The sequence below is a fragment of the Chenopodium album genome, chromosome 7 (assembly GCF_948465745.1).
Source record: "Chenopodium album chromosome 7, dcCheAlbu1.1, whole genome shotgun sequence".
NCBI lineage: Eukaryota > Viridiplantae > Streptophyta > Magnoliopsida > Caryophyllales > Amaranthaceae > Chenopodium > Chenopodium album.
The window spans coordinates 66,527,688-66,549,648 of NC_137840.1; the positions used below are offsets into that span (position 1 = coordinate 66,527,688).

At 33.8% G+C, this 21,961-nt stretch overlaps 1 pseudogene; it reads right to left on the bottom strand.

Moving 5' to 3' along the window:
- Window positions 1-6,425: 6,425 nt before the first annotated feature.
- Window positions 6,426-12,408, bottom strand: LOC145639223 (heat shock cognate 70 kDa protein pseudogene; annotated as a pseudogene).
- Window positions 12,409-21,961: the final 9,553 nt, after the last annotated feature.

Below are 21,961 nucleotides of genomic sequence, written 5' to 3' on the forward strand. Positions count from 1 at the left end.
AATTCCGTCAAAATAGACGGAAGGGACGACCTAATAAACGGCTCGTCCAAGGGAAAGCTGGCAGAACTAAGGCTCTTTCCGAAATGGCAAGACGACCGCAAAAATCGACAGCCCAGCTTCGTCCGCGCCGCTTGAATAGACAGGCGTTCGCCTTAAAAATGTCAGGCGGACAGAAAGTTGACAAAACTCTAAAACATCTGTACGCGCCAAGGCTATTAAAGGTCAGAGGAGTCGGCTTATAAGCGTACGAGCCATCCCCTCTGAGGGGCAAATGTTGAGGGTAAATATACCACGTATACGTGGACCAATCCCACAGTGACACGTGGCCCAATTATGGGGTGACACGTGTCACCACGGGAAGATGCCACGCAATCCAGAGTTCTTAAGGTCTCAGGCCAATCCCATGGTGACACGTGGCCCAACCATAGGGTGACACGTGTCACCACGGGAAGATTCTTCTAAAAATCAGCACGCCAAAAAGCCCTAACAACGTCAGGGCCCAAATCCCGAGAGATGACACTGAAAGCCGCAAAACGGCGCCCCCAGAAGGGCACGTGGCGATCGCTGATTGCGCAGCCAATCACGTCACGCAAATCTAGGGTATAAACCCTAGAGAGGGGCACGAATCCCACCCCTATAAATACCCCAATCATTTATGATGAGAGGGGGATTTAGACAATTGAAAACACAGAGCATTAAATAGCTCCAACTTCTCTCTACTTTCTCTCTCTAGCCCTTTTTCCGTTCTGATCACTGACTTGATCGTCGGAGGCGAATATTCCGTTGATCGGAATATTCGTTGTTTTGCAGGTAGGACCGACTCATTACCAGCAGAGCGTGACCAGTATCCCAGGAAATCCAAAAAATACCCGAAACAACACGTAACCTAACCTAGTTTTTTTTTATTTTTTTTTATTTTTTTTTTAGGAAATTGGTAATTTGTGCATGTGTAATTTATTCAAATTTATTTTTCATCAAACAAGTGGAAATAAGGCGAACAAACTAACCAAAGGCTTAGGGTCTGTTCTCTTATGTTGAAATTAAGTTCAGTTCAGTTCAGCTCAGCTCAGTTCAGTTTAGTTCAGTTCAGTTCAGCTCCTAATTTCCTTCTCTTATAAAATATTCATTTCACTTCAGTTCAGCTCAGTTCAATTCAGCTGATTTCAGTCAATGTGAACAGGCCCTTAATGTTTACCCATATTTTTAAATAAATCGAGTGTACAACAAATATTTTTAATGATTCATTATATGGGCATCCTTAATTTATCTATAAAATAATCATGTAACTTGTAACGCACATTACTAACCTAGTTAATTACTTAATCATAAGGTAAAATAAAGGGATAAATGGTTTATATTGTGGAGTAAGCATGTTGTAGGAGAAATAAGATAAAAAAAAAAAAAAAAAAAAAAAGGCATGAGTGGGACAATGAGAGGAGAGATAATAATAACATTAGAATGTATATTTTTGTCATATTATAGGAAAATTTGCAAATTGCAGCCATTTAAAGTTTGTATTTTGCAAATTGCAGCCATTTAATTTTTTTTTTTTTGCAAATTGCAGCCCAAAAGTTCGTATAAATTGTAAATTGCAACCCGATTCAATTTTATCATCGGTTTACATGTTGAAAAATCTTCGATTAAGGTTTTAGGGGTCATTTTAGCCCTCAGGGGCCCGTATTGAGCTCGAAATTAGCAAAAAAAATAACGTAAGTGTCTCATATTTACAGTTTCCCACAAATCGATACATTTTTGTTACGCAAAACGAGATACTTGCGTTATTTTTTTGCTAATTCCGAGCTCAATTTGGATCCCTAAGGGTTAAAATGGCCCCTAAAACCTTATTCGAAGATTTTCAACTTGTAAACCTATGAAAAAGTTGAATCGGGCTGTAATTTACAATTTATATGAACTTTAGGGCCGCAATTTGCAATTTTATTTTTAAATGACTGCAATTTGCAAAATACGAACTTTAAATGGCTGCAATTTGCAAATTTTCCCATATTATACTCTAAAAGTTCATTGACCTAAATACCTATTTACCTTCTTAAAATGAGAGCATACCAAAATGGAAATGTTACTTTTAAATTTTTGAGGAAGTATAACGCAATATATATACTACGGAGTATAAATTTGTTCTAAAGGATAAATTCATTTTAAAAATATATAATTTTACTTGATTAAAAAATGATGATTCATAGTTCAATCAAACGAATAGAATAAAGTATAAAAATTAGTGTGTACTACTCCGTATCATTTATTCAAGATTAAAATGTGTTATGTTTCCTTAAATTTCACTTATTTGAATTTATCTAAATTTTATTATAAAATGATATAGTACTTTGTTTTTGGGTAACCCTTATACACATGATTAATTGTCAAAATGTAGAAACAACAAACATCATCATATCATAAACTTATGTTTCTAAAATACAAAGTACATTTTATATATCATTCGATATCTTCACCAAAAAAAAAAAATATATATATCATTCGATATATAAATTAATAATATCCTAGTAGATTTAAAATATAAAGAAGGAAAAGGAATTATGCCCTTATAAGTTACAGATTATTATTTATATTAACGGACCAAAAGTTCGTTTATCCAAAATTAGATCAATACACTAGTAGAAAAATACAAAAAGGCATCCCCATAAAGGCACCGGTTCAGGCCAAATCGGTGTCATAAACTGGCCTAAAATTGGGCGCAATTTTATACAAATAGAAAAGGCACCGGTTCAGCCCAAACCGGTGCCAAAAATAAAAAGGGCACCGGTTTGAATCAATGCCAATTGAACCGGTGCCATATTTAAAAAAAAAAAAAAAAAAAAAAAAAAAAAAAAAAAAAACGCGCCCTATACTTTCTTTCTTCTTCCTTCTCTCTTTCATTCATTGTTTCATTCATTCGAGCCCTATTCCCTTAGCTTATTGCACTCTCGTTCTCCATTTTCCCACCACCATTATCGCTGCCACCGTCGCCAGCCACCAGCCCCACCCTTCTCTTTCTCCCCTAACCGGGTTTTCCCCCATGTTCCTTCTCTTTCTGTGTTTAATTTCAAGAGGGTTGTGAAGGTGTAGAAGCTAAGCCGCGCCACCACCTGCTCGCCGCACCGCAGTGCTTCTGCTGCCCTGTGGTCGCCGCACCGTGCCCTCCTCCACCACCTGCTTCTGCCCTCCTCCACCACCGAGTTAATTTCCTCACTATTTCAAGGTTTTTCCTTTTTTTTTTTTAATTTTACAATTATTTTCTAATTATGTACTTATATTATTGTGTTTTGCATGCTGAACCATTGTTTGCAAATTAAAATTTAGGTTTGAATATAATTATACTCTAATTTTTCTCAATTTTAGGTTGTTTTATTGGGAATTAATGAAAATATTAGTGATTTTTCTCAATTAGTTGGATTTTATTATGTTTTAATGGTTAATTTAATGTGTTTTGGTGGATAATTTTGAAATAATTATAGAATATATATTAACCTTGGTACTTAAATAGGTGAAATTTGGTATGTTACTTGGTTAATTTGAAGTTGTTTTGATGGATTATTTTGAATAAGTTAGAGATTAGTGAACTTTGTTATTAAATTAGTTGAATTTTGGAATGTTTAAATGGTTAATATTAAGTTGTTTTGATGGGTATATTTGAATAAATTTGAGATTAGTAACCTTGCTTGTTACTAAAGTAGATGAATTTTGGAATGGGTGAATGGTTACTTTTAAGTTGTTTTGATGAGTAATTTTGAAAAAAATTAGAGATTAGTAACCTTGTTAGTTTAGCAATTTTGAATAAATTAGATGAATTAAAGTAGTGAATACATTGTTTAGCAATTGTTAGTTCGATGAATGATGTGTTTTAGCTTATAAATAAATTAGTGAATTGACATGTTATGAGAAAGAAATAGTACATACCTTATATTTAACCTAATTTTTGTTTATTGTTTTTTTTTTTTTTAATAGATTTGTGAATTGAAGCACGAGTTTAGCTTGAGGACTACATATTGAGCTCAAGTGGGTACTTGCTATATTGGTATGACTTTTAAACTTTACTTAGCTATATTTCTTTCTATTTATCCATTTAATAAAAGTTTATTCGATCATGAAATTGCAAATTGTGTATTGTTTAATTGCAAATAAATACAACAATATATAGAATACTTGCATCATCATATGCCTAGATACCTGTTCAAGGCTTTCTCATTAGGAGAAAGTCTTGAATAGTCCCCGGTTTGGACTGTTCTTGAATGTATACTCTCACTTAGGTGGTGAATGTATGTTTTCTTTTCGATTTTAAGGAACATCTTGGCTTATCATTTCCTCACTATGTTATCTGGGTATATATGTGGGTAATTAATTATCTACATCGTGTACTTGGAGAACTAGGGGGAAATGCTCCCGGATTTTCCTTAAAATTGGAAAGTTGACATACATTCACTAGTGAGAGTAGACATTCAAGGATGGGTTAGGTTGGAGTGATAAGGACCCTTTGGAAACATGCATTTTTTCACTATATGAATGGTATATTCACGTTTTGTACTTGAATTTGATTTACATAAAATATGTAGCAATTACACATTATTCATTATATGTTGCTATATATGTTTAGAGACAATTTACTAAATGGAGAAGGATCGTGGTTGGATGTATGGTAAACGCGATACATTGGAATTTTGGAATGGGGTTCAAGAGTTTTGCGAGAGGGCTTTAGCTTATCAACGCAAACTGGGTGGCAAAGGCCTTTATTGTCCTTGTGTTGATTGTAATAATGTGAATGTGGTCTATAGTGTTGAAATCATTAGAGATCATGTATTATGTCGTGGGTTTAGGCATTTATACCATGTGTGGATTTGGCACGGAGAAAGTGGAGAGTACAGTGGGGATCTTGATCGGAATGATGTGCGTGTTAGAAGCAATGAGATTCATGTGGACGAGGAATACGAAAATGATGACTATATTGTTGATAATGGTGAGGATGGAGCCGATGATGATCAGGCGGATGAGATCGAGGATGAACAAGTGAATGAGATGTTGCATGGTGTTGAAGGTGGAGTGTTTGAGTTATTATCGAAGGCTTCCAAAAAGCCTTTGTATCCCGGGTGCAAAAAATTCTCCAAACTATCGGCCGTGCTAACACTTTTCAACATCTGTATTTAACCACTATTAAGTTGTCTGAACCAAATTTACCCCTAAATTAAATAAAAATTATCTCTAAATTCAACAACTAAAAGTAATTTTATTAGTTTCATAAAGCTTATTCCACTATCAATATATATTAAAATTATATTCGATTAAAATTACCCAAAAATAGTTTATTGTTACCTCAAATGAAGTAAAATTACCTTAATATAGTTCGATGTATAACAATATACTTATAAAACGGTGTACGCAAAAAGTTTTTGTTATATTTGTCACCTAATTAAATTTGTTATAGTTCATAATGCAAAATTTGATACTCTAGGGCTTGTTTGGTATAATTTTTGGTTTTTAGTTTCCTGTTTTTTTTAAAACTAAAAACTAAAAACAGGAAACAAGAAAAAGGTGTTTCCCCTTTTTTGTTGTCAGTTTTCAAAATTATTATGATTTTAAATTTTAATAATTTTAAATAATTTTTTATTCATTATGTGACATATATCATATATTTTTATACAAGAAAAAACCAAAAAACAGAAAACCACAACAATGCCAAACGAACCCCTATTCAATCATTTTTCCTATTCCCACTTTGATTTTTGTCTTATGAAATCCAATTGGAATAGTATAAAAATACATGTAAAGTTCTCAAACCAATATGAATATATGATGATTATTATACGACCAAGTAAAGCTGGAATTGGCCTAGTAGTAAGGTTTGTCACCTCAAAATCAATATGTTGTGGGATCAAGCTCCACTAAAGGCAATTTGGTGTGAGGATTACCCCCCCCCCCCCTCCCCCTCCTAAATTGGCTAGTCTGCTAATTCGAGTTGGGTTGACGTGTGAGATGTTCTGGTTTAGTAGGGTCTTTCTCTTTATTGGCTTACCACCTTTATTCTTACCTTTTTAAAAAAAAAATGATTATTAGGTAACACCACTTGATAATCTATATGACAACCTCATTACTTAATTAGTAGTTGTCTACTTGTCTTATATGTTACTCCCTCTGTCCCTAATTGTTTGCTCCACTTTCCTTTTTAGGGTGTCCCCAAAAAATTGCCCCATATCATTTTTGGCATGTTTTCCCACTTGCACTCTCTCTATCTCTCTCCTCGTTGATATTTGTGTCAACCCATGTGCACTATTTTTTGCACAAAGCCTTAATAAAGTGAATTTATGGTTTGGGGCAAACAATTGGGGACGGAGGGAGTAACCGATTATTGACCACATCTAATAAGAATTTGTGAAACGCTAAACAAAAGATATAAAATACACGCAAATTGAACTAGTGCATCATGAAACATACAGCTAATCAATCAAGAAATAAAACACACACATCTGAAACTAAAAAAAAAAAAAAAACAGATTGAAATTTAAGGTACACTGGCTTATTTAATTTGGTGGTACAACGATCTAATATCTTAAACATCCTTGGCATCAATACTCCATCAAGACTTCATTACAGCATAGCAGTAAAAGGATCCACAGTGTGCTTCAACACTTTCAGCCTGACCTCAAATTCGCGAGCATTACAGAGAGTTGAATTCAGATCTAGGCTGTCTAGCCATTGTATGGTGTTGTCAATGGCAGTTTTAGCTTTCACCAACTTCTTTTTGTTCTTGTTGAATTTTCTAAGAGTTTCTTGGTTTTGCTCAGCATATTCTTGCAATGCAAGCTTGGATTTCATAGCTTTTTTGTACTCCATATCCTCTGCCTTGCACTTCTCAGCTTCCTTGATCATTTGCTCAATCTCAGCACTTGATAGCCTACTCCTTACATCCGTGATGATGATTTGGTTTTTTTTGTCACTGGCTTCATGATACGCTGTCACTGTCAAAATCCCGTTACTATCGATTTCAAAACTAACTTTGAGCTTATGTTCACCTTTAGGCGCTGGAGGAATCCCACACAGTTCAAATTTGCCTAAGAAATTGTTTTCCTTAGCAATTTCTTTCTCACCTTCGTATATTGAAAATGTCACAGATTCTTGGTTGTCTTCAGCTGTTACGAGTTTATCATTAAACTTCTTCACAGGGATGGTAGTATTTTTTGGGATAACAACCCTCATTTCCTCAGTATAAAGCTGGATTCCAAGCGACAAAGGAATAACATCTACAAGCGCGAAATCCTTAATGTTACCTGTATCACTCAACTTTGCGGCTTGAATTGCAGCACCATATGCAATTGCTTCATCTGGGTTGATACTTTTGCAAAGATCTTTCCCATTAAAGAAGTCTTTTAACAATTCTTGAATCTTGACGATTCTAGATGATCCGCCAACAAGGACTACGTCATCAACATCATCCTTTTTCATGTTGGCATCCTTTAAACACTCGTTAACAAGATCGATACATTTCTTAAACAAATCCTGGTTTAAATATTCGAATCTGGCACGAGTGATTTTTTCAGAGAAATCAATACGGTCAAAAAGACATTCTAAATAAATATCAGTCTCAATTGCTGCTGAGAGAGTCCTTTTTGCTACCTCACAAGCATTTCTCAACCTCTTAACAGCTCTAGGGGTATTACTTATGTCCTTGTTGTTCTTCACCTTAATTTCGGCCACAAAATACTGAACCATCCGATTGTTAAAATCCTCACCACCGAGGTGGGGGTCACCACTTACTGCTTTCACTTCAAATGAGCGTTTGCCAATTTTAACCAAAGATACATCACAAGTACCTCCACCAAGATCAAAAACCAATACATTCTTCGCAACCTTATTTGTACCTGTGACCATCTGATTGTCAAGACCATAGGCAATTGCTGCAGCTGTTGGTTCATTGATAATGCGAATGACATCAAGCCCTGCAATGGTGCCAGCATCTTTAGTTGCCTGACGTTGGGAATCATTGAAGTAGGCAGGGACTGTGACAACAGCTTTTTTCACTTCTGAGCCAAGGTAGGCTTCTGCAGTTTCTTTCATCTTAGAGAGGATCATTGAGGATATCTGTTCCGCGGAGAATTGCTTCTGTTGATTCCTGTAAGTGACCGCGATCATAGGTTTGTTGTTGTGTACGGGAGATTCAATAACCTTAAATGGCCAGAAATTTTTGTCACTTTCTATGGATTTGTCATCAAATCTCCTCCCAATTAACCTCTTTGCATCTGTGATCATTTAACATGAATAGCCGGACAATACAAGTAGATAATTAAATAAGAAATCAAAAGAAGGTGGTAAATAATGATCAAAGGAATAATAATAATATATAAGCATTTCACATTATTATAGGAGTATAAACTTGTATGACCATAATAACACATCATGACATCAAATAAATAGAAATCCATTTATCTTCCAACTATTCATTTGTTTTTCTTATTTAATACTGGTACTCTACTTAGTATATATTCGTAGTATTCCCTTTTTACTCTTTTCATTTTTTAATACTTCTTCCGTTTTTTTAATATTGCACCACTTTCCTTTTAAGAAAGTTTCACATTTATTGTACCATATCCATTTTAGGAAAGGAAATTTATGTGTTCACACTATAAATACCTAATACACCCTTGCTTTTCAACCCTTACTTTTATTTTGTGCATACAATCACATGGGCAACTTGGTATTTCTACCTTTTTCTCTCATCCTTTTTTCCACACCAAAAAATTTGTGTCAAACCCTTATGGTGCAATAATAAAAGAACGGAGGAAGTATTTCATTACTCCAAGGGCGGAGTTTTAGGAGAAATTGGAGAAAATAATAAAATATGGAGGTAGTGGGATTGGTGGAAGAATAAAAAATCATTAAAAACAAAAGGAGTTGAGAGAATTGGAGGAGAGAGGATATGAAATTATAAAATATGATCTATGTTGGGTTCACTGGGTAAGAGACTTGAATTAAATATTATAAAAGTTTTCCAAATAAGGAATTGAGTAAATGTTTAAAAATGGCCGAAAAAATAAAGTAGACCAAGTATTTAAAAACGGAAGGAGTAACATGTACAGGTATTTTTTTTCCCTTAAAAATGTCGTGTTTATTTATATTTTTATTTCATACACACTCTCTTACCTTTACATCTCGTTTCTTTTTACCTTTTTCAATTCTCACTAATAGATTATAAAACATATTCATGGGCCTCAACGATCAAGGAATATGTTTTATACTCTAACACTCCCCCTCACATGAAAGGTCATTTGGACTTGAAATGTGGATGCAATACAGTCCTCACCCATACCTAGCGCAAATTAATTCCACTTTAAAGGAGGGGTGGATGATATTCGAACCCGTAATCTCTATGATACCATCATAGCCATCTAAAGATCTAGACGAAAATAGCCGCAAAACCTCACATGATCATTAATGATTAGAATACATTTTCCATAGAATCTCAATCTCAATCTTCTCCTCCCTTTTACATGAGTTTATACTAGGGGTGAGCGTAGCAGGGTACCCTGTAAAAATATTAGAATCCGGAACCGGAACCTGTTGCAACAGGTTCCTAAAAATAGGAACCGGAACCGGAACCTGAACCTGAACCTGTTGCAACAGGTTCCTAAGAATTGAGAACCGGAACCGGAACCTGCAGGTTCCGGTTCCTAACCAGGGTACCCTGTCTGTCAAAGTAAGTTTAATAGTTACTTGATAAATTGTGACAAATTTATTTTTTTTTAAATAGATGATCACAATAAAAGCTTACAACTTTAGTATAGTACTTCAAATATAACAAACCAACACTAATTGTCTAGAATTTTTAATACCATATAGGTTCCGGTTTCATGTACCCTATAGGGAACCTGTACTAACAAGGTACCCTACAGGTTCTAGATCCAAAATTTTATTACCCGGAACCGGAACCTGTTGCAACAGGTTCCTAATTTTATTACCCGGAACCGGAACCTGATCAACAGGTTTGGGACATGCGGTTCCGAACAAGTTCCGGTTCCATATCAGGGTACCCTGAATTTTTGCTCACCCCTAGTTTATACTACTCTATATGATTCTTTCTAAATATACTTATAATTTTACTAGAGGTGATCAACATTGGCCCGGTCTGCTAGCCCAGCCCGATCCGGCTTGAAAATAGGGCGGGTTTGGGCAAGCATAAAAACGCATTTTTAGTTAAAAAGCTCGAACCCGGCCTGAAAAAGCCCGTTTTAGCCCGACAAGCCCGGTACTTTTTACGGGTTTGAGCACGAGAAATTGTGTTAAGGCCCCAGTCCAGCCCGATTTTTATTACCTCTAAATTTTACACTTTTCAGTTTCCATGCATGTTTATTACAACACTTATACAAACACTTTCATTTGGTTTTGCATATTTAAAAGAAAATTTTGGTTTTAATAATCCCAACTTTTAATCATTTTGATCATTTTTAAATAATCCCAACCACTTTCGTAATTTCCTTCATTTAATTATTTCTAAACTTTTAATCAATTTTGATCGGTTTTTTTTTTTTTTTAATCCCAACTTTTATTTAAAACTAAATAATCCCAACCACTTTCATAACTTCCTTTTAATTATTTGTAAACTTTCGATCAATTTTAATTTTTTTTTTTTTTTTAATAATTCTAACTTTTAATCATTTTTAAATAATCCCAACCACTTTCATAACTTACTTCTTTTAATCATGGGTAATATTATATGTAGCCCTAAAAGCTATATATAAGCATTAAATATACTCTTGGAAATTGTATAAATAGAAATTCATGACAAAAACACGCGTAAATCAGTTCTATTAGTGTTTATATTTCGATGATTTCTTAACTTTTTATGATTTTCAAGTGTAAATTTAATGCTTATATGTAGCCCTAAGGGCTATGTATAACATTTTCCTTTAATCATTTCTAACCTTTTAATCAATTTTAATCGATTTTCTTTAAATAATCCCAATTTTTAATCATTTCTAAATGATAAAGTATAAAGCATATTCCTGTTGAGCTGGTCCTCTAACACTAAATGATTCCAACCACTTTCATAACTCCCCTCCTTGAAATCGGCCACCTACTCCCCCGTCACGATCGTGAATCGGCCACCTTAACTTCCCACCCTTCACTGGCCCATCCACCTCCTATCCTCCCTTGAAATTTTTAAAACCCCAACCATGAAACCCTTCCCCCCAACCCCCAAATTGGGGCGGGTTTTGTAATACCCATTACAAAATCATTTAGTATATACAAGTAATTATTTTGATTTTTGTTTAAATTCTTAATCTTGTATTGCAAAATTATTAACCTAGTACGTATTACAATAATAATAATTGTAGGTTGTATGACTTTTGTTTTTGAGATGATAATAATAATAATAATAATAATAATAATAATAATAATAATAATAATAATAATAATAATAATAATAATAATAATAATAATAATAATAATTAACTAGAAAGAAACTTATAGATTAGACTAAGAAAGTGCTTAAACTTATAGCGGGACAAGTATGGGGCGCGTTGCAGGGCTATTGGCTATGGTTTTCTTCCTTTCTCCTTTTCTTCGTTGGGGGAATTAGAGAAGGATGCTATTGCGTTGCTGAAGCGGGTTCAGGCGTTCGCTAAGACTCAGGATATTGGTGCTCGTGCAGCTGCTCACATCTTCAGCAGGATCGGGTTCGCTATAGCTAGAGGGGTGGGGGCCCAGATTGTATCTCGGCTCCCTACCAATTTCTTGTAAATTGTTTGACTCTGTACGTTTTGTTTTTTTATAATAATAATAATAATAATAATAATAATAATAATAATAATAATAATAATAATAATAATAATAATAATAATAATTAACTAGAAAGAAACTTATAGATTAGACTAAGAAAGTGCTTACCAAAAATGGTGTTGGTAGGATCTTGTATAGCCTGGTTAGCAGCAGCCTCCCCAACAAGGACTTGGTTTTTAGTGAAGGCAACACAAGACGGTGTCGTTCTATTCCCCTGATCATTAGTTATGATCTCAACACGACCATGCTTCCATATTCCCACACAAGAGTATGTAGTTCCGAGATCGATTCCTATTGCCGGACATTTTTCTTTTCCTTAATCCCCTCCATTTTCTTATTTCAGATCACCTTTTTTTTTTTTTTTTTTTTTTTTTTTTTTTTTTTTTATTGGTCTTAAGCTCTTGATTATTACAAGCAATAACAAATGCAAGTGAAATACAAATAGCTAATTAAAGAGATACAAGTTGAAAAAGTTTTGTATTGGAAAATGCTATTTATATTGCTTAAGCCTATAGTAATATGGAGTACTTCGTATAATATAACTCTGACATCCGACAACTGCGGATCTAATAAAATTATTTAACAAGGTTAAAATACATTTCATAAATTTTAATGGGTCAAGTTGGTAATTCTATGGGTAAAAACTCAATTTTATAACAAAAATAATTTATTTTATAGGAAAATAATTTTTTTTTTTTGTTGTTCAAGTAGGTCACCTGACCCCACTTGCTTGTACATACATCCGCCACTGACGACCGACTAACATAGCAGGACCACAAGAAACTCAGAAGAAGCAAAATAACTATGAAAAAATATTCCCTTCACCCCCATCGTATTGTCACTTTTGCCATTTGGGTGCCCCTAAATGTTTGTCATATTTCACATTTTCATAATTATTAAGATACATAAGAAGACCCTTATATTCTCATTTTTTTTGTTCTTATTAAGTCCTCTCTCTGTTTTACCCTAACATTTGCCATAAAAATTGTGTCAACTTTTGACTAATTTAATGTTTTATACTCTTGAATCTATCGACTTATCTTTCCCATGTACTTTAATTATCTTTTTTATTGGAAATTTTACTTTCTCATGTAATTTCATTACTTCACATTCTCACCTTAATTCCCATAATTTTTCTTTAAAAGTGACAAACTGAAGGGACAGAGGGAATATAAAAACAAATTTCACCATATCGATCTTACCTTGATTCCGGTCAAGTTTTCGGCTATAAGGCTCTTAGACCATCTCCAATGGTGAGACTTTAGTTTGAGTATTGAAATACAAAATGGGTTTTTTTAACCTCCAATGGTGATACCATATCCATTTCTCAATTTAGCAACTCTTGTGAGATCTAATTTCTTAACGGTGAGACTCTCTAAGGTATACAAATGTCACTTTCAATTTATGCTCCACCAAATCCATTTATTTTTTAATATCAAATATTGTAAGATTAAAAAACAAAAATAAAAAGGTAAACGGTAAAGCTTAAATAAATTACTAAATATATTAGAATATTGACAAGGGCCCACATTTTTTGTCAAATGAGACTCAAAGTTGAGTATCTAAACTTAGCAACTTTCTTTTAGAGTTGCTAAGTTTGATACCAACTTATTGGTATACATTGTAAAAAATATTCTTTCTCTCTCTTAAAAATACTTACTTGAGTCTCACTCTCACCATTAGAGATGGCTTTATAAAGGTTATGTTGACTATTCAAAGGCTTATATCCTCATTTGGTATTCAATGAAAATATTCCCCTTGGTTTATACTTGTATACTTTAGTGGTATTCTTCCTCTGTTTTTAAATACTTACTCCATTTTTTCATGAACGAAATTTTAGAAAAAATTGAAAAAACTAATAAAATACGAAGGTAGTGGGATAGGTAAAAGAATAAAAGTAGTTGAGAGAATGTAAGGAGAAAGAATATAAAATTAATAAAATATGATTTATGTTGGTTCCATTAGTTGAAGGAAATGAATTGTTGAGAGAAATGAGTTAAATATTATAAAAATGTTCCAAAATTAGGAAATGGAACAAATATTTAAAAATAATCGAAAATAAAAAGTGGAACAAGTATTTAAAAACGAAAGGAGTTATACAACTCCATAATGCATAAAAAAAAATCAAAAAAAATAAAACTCCTTATTTTAATTTAATTAAAGAAGACGACCATGAAACGAAGACGACCATGACGACCCCATAAGACTAATTAAAGTAGTACGGAGTAAAATACAGTCGTTGGCTCACTTTGTTATTAAATGTTGTTGACAGATAAGAAACAGTAAGAAAATAATAGGCAGAAAGTGGATAACAACGCCAATAGGATTATAGGAACATGGGAGAATCTAATTAGAAAAAAAAGCCGGTTTGTCTATTAAGATAGAAGTCGACAACTCGACAGACACCTTAATTGACCTTTTAAATTGAAGCAAATCCATATCCATACACGTACGATTATTGTATGTATTCCCTACATACAACACCATTAGAAATTTGACACATCACCAAAAAAAGGAAGAAAACTAGAAGTCAAATATAAATTGAATTCAAATGGAATTTGGACCCATAATTCTAGCCAATAAAAACATGACAAATTAAGGTTGTATGTAGGGACTATATACAACGATTGTATGTGTAGCCTTTACTTCCATATCCGCGTTAATTTTATCATTGTTTTTCGTATGTTTTCGTAATTTAGAAATTCAAAATGTTATTTCTATTTCTGTTTTTATTTTTGGATAATATATCAAGTCTATTATACCCTCATCTTTTTAACTTTATTCATTATATTTCTTAATTTACCCTTGAATCTTGCACATGTTTTGTGCCTTTTTCCACTTTCTCTCTCTAACTTTTGTTTATATTGTACTTTTCACTTTTATTAATGTAGTTCATCAACTTTCTTAACTGCCGTAAAAAAAATACAAATAAGAACTATATAATTATTAGCATGAACATAGCCAGAACATTGTCAAAGTACAAAAAGTATGAAAGAGAGAGTCAGTGAATACGTGTTTTCAAAAATACTCGTAGAATTAAAACAAATTTGTAAATAACTTTCGAAAAAAAAAATTAAATAAAATACTCCTTCCGTTTCTTATTTCTTGCAATATTTGTTATTTTGGGGTAGTTCACATTTCTTGCAACAAGTTTTTTATTTTCTTTTTTTAATAAGTTTTTTAAGGCAAAATTGTCATTTTGCCCTCTTTTTTTTTTTTTTTTTTTTTATTAAAGGGTACATTTACTCAAACCTAAAATTAACTACTCTACTAATTTTGCATCAACGATTAATCCTTCTCGTAAAAAATCATCAAACCCTAACTTTCCCCTCTGTATTTATTTATTCATCACATTGTCATCTTCTCAACTACTGCATTCATTGTCATCTCTCCACCTACCTACATTACATCCATGGCTACTCCTCTATCTCATCTTCCTTTAAAATTGAATCTCCACCTTTGTCTCTCATTTGGAACCCTAATTCTTCTTCAGTTCGCTCATTTCTCATACCCTCCCATTCTACTTCTCTTTTCGTTTTCGAAATTTCCAAATCTTCGCTAAATTCATCACCAAAATGAGTTCCTCTAAGTCAGACAACTCATCCCTCTTTTGCTATGAGAATCTGCCTAAAGAAGAACCTATTGATGTTCTTCCTCATAATCCTAATATATAAACTATTTCTCATTCCAATTTGGACAATGGCAGATCTAAGAATTTTATCTTATAGGTTCAAAGTTTCAAACTCGGGATAATTTAATATATATTAAGATATATAATAAAATCAAATACCTTTGCCGAAATCCCTACTACAACAAATAATTTGGGATTGTAATTTATGCAATTATCAAAAAAATTATGTAAATTACTAAGGTAATTTAGAACGTATTACTTCTAATTGAATTTGTGAATTAAAGAAACAAGAAGAAAATGTTGGACAAAGAAATTGAACCCTTGACCATAGAGAATACTTATGAGCTAATGCGTATGGTGCACCATGTGCATGGTGTACCCGGAAAGAACATTACGTATATTTAAAAGAACATGGGTGAGAAAAAAAATTATACACATTTATGAAGAACGCGAAAATAATATTTTTTTTGAGTTTGATTATTATTTTTTGAGTTTGAAATATATGTTCTTTACATTATAAAATATGTTCTTTAATATATGTATATAAAAAAAAATGTTAAATTCAACCATTTGTGTAACCGTGAAAAAGAACATGTTCTTTAATGTATTATCATATTCTTTTGTAAAGACTTTATAGACCCCGATCATGCTTAGCCCGGCTCGTAGACCTGTCTCGACCCGATTTTGGGCAGATTTTTTTGGCCCAATTTTTTTTTTTTGGACAGGTTTGGGAATGTGTTTTTATGCCTTTTTAGTCGAATTTTTTGACTCGGCTCGAAAATGGCCCATAAAGCTTGCACGACCCGGCCATATTGGGTGAGTTTGGGCACAAAATTCTGGCCCGAGTCTTGGCATGGCCTAAAAAATGGGCTAATTTTTTTTTATCTCAACCCGACTCGAACTCGGCTCGGCCCGCCCAATGATCACATCTGAGGCTTTATGTTTTTTTATAACGTCATGTTCTTTATCAATTATAAACATGTTCTTTTGTCAAACATAGAGTAACCATGAAAAAAAATATGTCCTTTTTGTAAAGACTTTATATTCTTTGTTTTGTCATGTTCTTTGTCAAACACAAACATGTTCTTTTATCAAATACAAATATATTCTTTTTCAAACACTAGTATGTTTTTATTTTCACCTATATTCTTTAAAATATGCCTAATATTTTTTCCGGACATACACATAATACACTCGGGTGCACTACACAACAAGAAAAGGGCCGTTTTGCGACGGAAATAATTCGTCGCAAACTGGCAAAATTCCGTCGCAAAGTGACTTTGCGACGGATTTCCGTCACAGGCATGGCGTCGCTCGAACTTTCGTAGCAAACAGTCCTTTTGTGACGGAATATCCGTCGCAAAACGAATTGCGACGGATTTTGCGACGGAAAGGTAGTTGTAGCTGAAAACAACATTTGCGACGAAAATTCCGTAGCAAGAGGAATCATTTTGCGACGGAATATTCCGTCACAAATTTTGCGACGGAATGTATTTCCGTCGCAAAATGGATTCTTTTGCGACGGAATAGTCCGTCACAAATTTTGCGACGGAATGTAATTCCGTCGCAAAATGAAGTTTTTTGCGACGGATTATTTTCCGTCGCATGTGTGCGACGGAAAATAATCCGTCGCAAAATACTCCATTTTGCGACGGAATTACATTCCGTCGCAAAGTTATTGTAATTTTAATTTTTTTTTTTTTTGTATTTTGTTTTTTTTCCTGGAACCTGTATTCCTGCAATCCTGTTTAATTTTTTTGTATTTTGTTTTGTTTTCCTGGAACCTGTATTCATGCAATCCTGTTTAATAAAATACGTGCATTTAAAATAATTTCAGTCAAAAAGTCCACGCCCTAACATAATTCAAATATATACAACACGTAGCCGTAACTACCAAGTACGGTACATGATATAATTTTTTAAACTACAATGTCATCCATATACAAAAATCGAAAAATGACACCTAACTAAACACAAGCTGGCTGTCCTTGGCCTGCACCACCACCACCACCACCACCCGGGTCGTTCCTGGGGTCTCGAATCTGAGGCTGAATCGTAGAACAAGTGAAAGGAGTGGTCAATCCTGTAAATCTACTGGCTAACTCCTCTAAGAACTCCTTGTTCTTCCTCTCGATTTCAGCCATCCGTTCTGCCACTCGAGCCTCCACTCGAGCATCGAGCTGTTCCGCCACACGGCTATCGATCTGGCTCTCAATTGCTTCCACCCTCTCATTCAACTCCTTGTGGAAGTTTTCCTGCATTTGAGTTATGACCGACGGTACGTATTGGCTGGAAGAACCCGATCCTCGTCCCCTAGATGTGCCGTAGTACAAGTCAGCACCAACACCAAGACCTCTAACACGACCCTTCTTATTACGACCACCAGCCGCCTCAAAGAAAATTTCATTTTCAGACAGTTGGGAACCCTGGGTTCTTGATTCCTCCTGTCTGTGTTGGTACGCCTCCTGTAACAAACAAAGGATATACAATGCAGAAATAAAAATAAAGAATGAGAACCAATAGTTTGAGGCTTGATATAGTTCATAAGTGGCAATATAGGTTCACTAGGTCCTAAAACTAGGAAAATTGGGTGAAAATGGGGCGTTTTTGGTTCTAACTTGTCTATTTCTCACATTTGTTATCTAATGAACCTATTTTTGACCTTAATACACCTAACTAACATAGTTACTTGAGTTTGAGGCTTGAAATTGTTTATAAGTGGCAATATAGGTTCACTAGGTCCTAAAACTAGAAAAAATGGGCGAAAATGGGGCGTTTTTGGTTCTAACTTGCCTATTTCTCACATTTGTTATCAAATGAGCTTATTTTTGACCATAATACACCTAAATAACATAGTTACTTGAGTTCGAGGCTTGAAATAGTTCATAAGTGGCAATATAGGTTCACTAGGTCCTAAAACTAGGAAAATTGGGTGAAAATGGGGCGTTTTTGGTTCTAACTTGCCTATTTCTCACATTTGTTATCTAATGAACCTATTTTTGACCTTAATACACCTAACTAACATAGTTACTTGAGTTTGAGGCTTGAAATTGTTTATAAGTGGCAATATAGGTTCACTAGGTCCTAAGATAGAATTTGAACATCATCCGAAGATAGAATTTTCTTATTCTTGCATTTCACACAAGGACACCTAATCTCCTCGGGGTCACTACTCTCAGGATGATCTTTGCAATACTGAATGAATTCCTTAACCCCTTTCACGAATCTAGGATCAATAGAATTCCGCCCACACAACCTCTCATACATCCAGCTACGCTCTGTTCGTTTCATTGTCACAACTTCTACACAACTCACGCATATAATCATATCAGTCACAAACAATAGTAGCAAAGTATCAAGCTAAGTTCTTTTCTTCATAAAATCAAACCTACATGAGGTTTTAGATGACATATATCCAGGGGTCCTTACCACTCCAACCTAACCCATCCTTGGACATCTTATCTCACTAGTGAATGTATGCCTAGTTTTCAATTCTATAGAAAATCCGACAGCATATCCCTACAGTTCTCCAAGTACACGATGTAGGTAATTAAACACACCAACATATGTACCCAGAAAACATTGTAGAGAAATGAGACGCCAAGATATTCCATAGAATCAAAAACATTGCATACATTCACCACCTAAAGTGAGATTAAACGTCAAAGGACAGTCCCAACCGGGGACTATTCAAGACATACTCCTAATGTGTATGTCTTAAACGGGTATCTAGGAATAAGAAGATGCAAATGCTTTCAAATCTTAGTGAACATATATAATTAACATACATACCATAATTGTTTAATTTAAACAAGTTTAAAGCAAGTGATGAAACACATATAATTAACACACAATTACCCACATTCAAATAAACATACATACACTAACATGTATTTTTAAATTAACATATATTTTAAACTAATCTAACATATATTTTAAACTAATCTAACATATATTTTAAACTAAACTAACATACATTATAAACTAACTAACATATATTTTAAACTAAAATAACATACATTATAAACTAATCTAACATATATTTTAAACTAAACTAACATACATTAAACTAATTCTAACATTGCAATATATCTTAAAAATTAAACTAATTCTAACATTGCAATATAAATTAAACTACACTACACTAAACACAAGTAATTAAATAATAAAATTTAGTTACAAATTAAATTAAAAAACATAATTAGAAAAAGTTAGGGTTTACATTAAAATTAAATTGAAAACAAAAACAAAGGGGGATAGTGGAATACTCACCGGGATTTGAGGGTGTTGTGGCGGAAATCCGGCTGCCGGAAGGAGGGTGGTGTGGTGGCTGCACACCGCCGGCGAACGGAGGGGCGTGAGTGGGCTTGAACGGAGGGGGTGGCGTGGGTGGGCGTGAGTGCGCGTGAGTGGGAGTGAACGGAGGGGGTGGGCGTTAGTAGGTGTGAGTGGCCGGATTCCGGTCGTTCCGGTGGCGACAGCGGCGGTGAAGTGGCCGGATTTTCTTTCTCTCTCTACGCTTTCCTCTATCTCTCTCTACGCTTTCCTCTTTCTGTTCTTCGTTTTCTTTTTCTCTCTCCTTCAGCGAAACTTCAGTTTTTTTTAAAAAAATTTAAAAACTTTTTGCGACGGAATTTCCGTCGCAGAATCCGTCGCAAAATGTTTTTTTTTATTTTTTTTTAATATTGTTTTGCGACGATTATTTCCGTCGCAAACAAACTTTTGCGAGGGAATAAATTCCGTCGCAAACTTTGCGACGGAATTTCCGTCGCAAAAGTTTGTTTCCGTCGCAAAGTTGCGACGGAATTTATTCCCTCGCAAATTAACCCTTTTTGCGACGGAATTGTAGTCCGTTGCAAGGTTTCCGTCGCAAAATGACCTATTTCTTGTCAAACATAGAGTAACCATGAAAAAAAATATGTCCTTTTTGTAAAGACTTTATATTCTTTGTTTTGTCATGTTCTTTGTCAAACACAAACATGTTCTTTTATCAAATACAAATATATTCTTTTTCAAACACTAGTATGTTTTTATTTTCACCTATATTCTTTAAAATATGCCTAATATTTTTTCCGGACATACACATAATACACTCGGGTGCACTATACTATTTTCACTTTGTAGGCCCTTAAACCATTGATTATTTGATTACCTTGATTCCAGTCAAATTTCTAGCTGCGAGGCTTTTATGTCGGTTTTTTGTTTGATTATTCAAGTCTTCACTTCACGTTTGGTTTTCAATACATCTATTCCCCATGGTTTATATACTTAAGTGGTATAAGTGTATAACCTTATAAGTTACTTCCTCCGTTTTTTTTTACTTGACCCGCTTTGACTTTTACACTATTCACCAACCCACCTTTGACCGTCTTTTGTGAATTATAGGTAAAGAAAAACATATTCATGTAGGATCTTGTTAGAATCGTTTAAATAAGTACTATCACAATATATAAATTTTATATTTTTTTACTTATAGAGTATTAAAGTTATTGATGGTTAAACTTGTGCATCGACAAACATGATAAAAGAAACAAGTCAAGTAAAAAAGAACAGAGGAAGTATAACAACTACATGCATGGTACGCAAAAAATAATATTATAGTTCTAATTACCTTTATTGACGTAAAATTAGCCTACTGCCCTCGTATTTGTTTTGAAAACAAATACTCTCTTCGTTTTTAAATACTTGTTCAATTTCACTTCTCTTTTTCGACCGTTTTTAAATACTTGTTTCATTTCCTTATTTAGAAAACTCTTATAATATTTAATTCATTTCTCTCACCTAGTGGACCCAACATAAATCATATTTTATTAATTTCATATTCTCTCTCCTTCAATTCTCTCAACAACTTTTGTTTTACACAATTTTTTATTCTTCTCCAACCCCACTATCTCTATATTTTATTACTTTTTCCAATTTCTCCTAAAACTCTGTACAAGGAGAAATGGAGCAAGTATATAAAAATAGAAGGAGTAGGGTCTATGCAATATGCACTTGAGTCCAGTCTACATTTATAAAGATATATGCAGCACATGGATATGATCATATGAACAACTTCTTGAAAATTACTACCGCGTATTAATGTCATTTTGAAAATTATTACAACAAAGTAAAAAAACTTGTGAATTACTATCGTAAAAAATTTAGAAAATTTGATTTTATTACTACCAGACTCCACTTTAAACCATTTATGACGTCATTTTCCCCTTAATCCACGTTTAACCCTTTGTTCACCATTTAAACAAACAAAAAAAAAATAAAAATCACCCCTAATCCATGGTTACCTTATCTAATTAACTTAACCAAACTCCCATTTTCTTTCTTTCTCTCTTATCGATCTTCCTCCTTCACCATTGCTAAAAACCCTCCAAGCTTCTTACTCCGAATCCACACTAATTCTTCATGTCCCCTCCAATTGCTCCAAATAAACATATAATTAGTTTGATTCTCTTAAAGTAATTTTTTTTTTAATGTTTTCAAATTCTAGGGTTTTCAAATATTAGGGATTTTTCATTAAGGGTTTATGGATGGATTACGATTTTGGTTGATTAA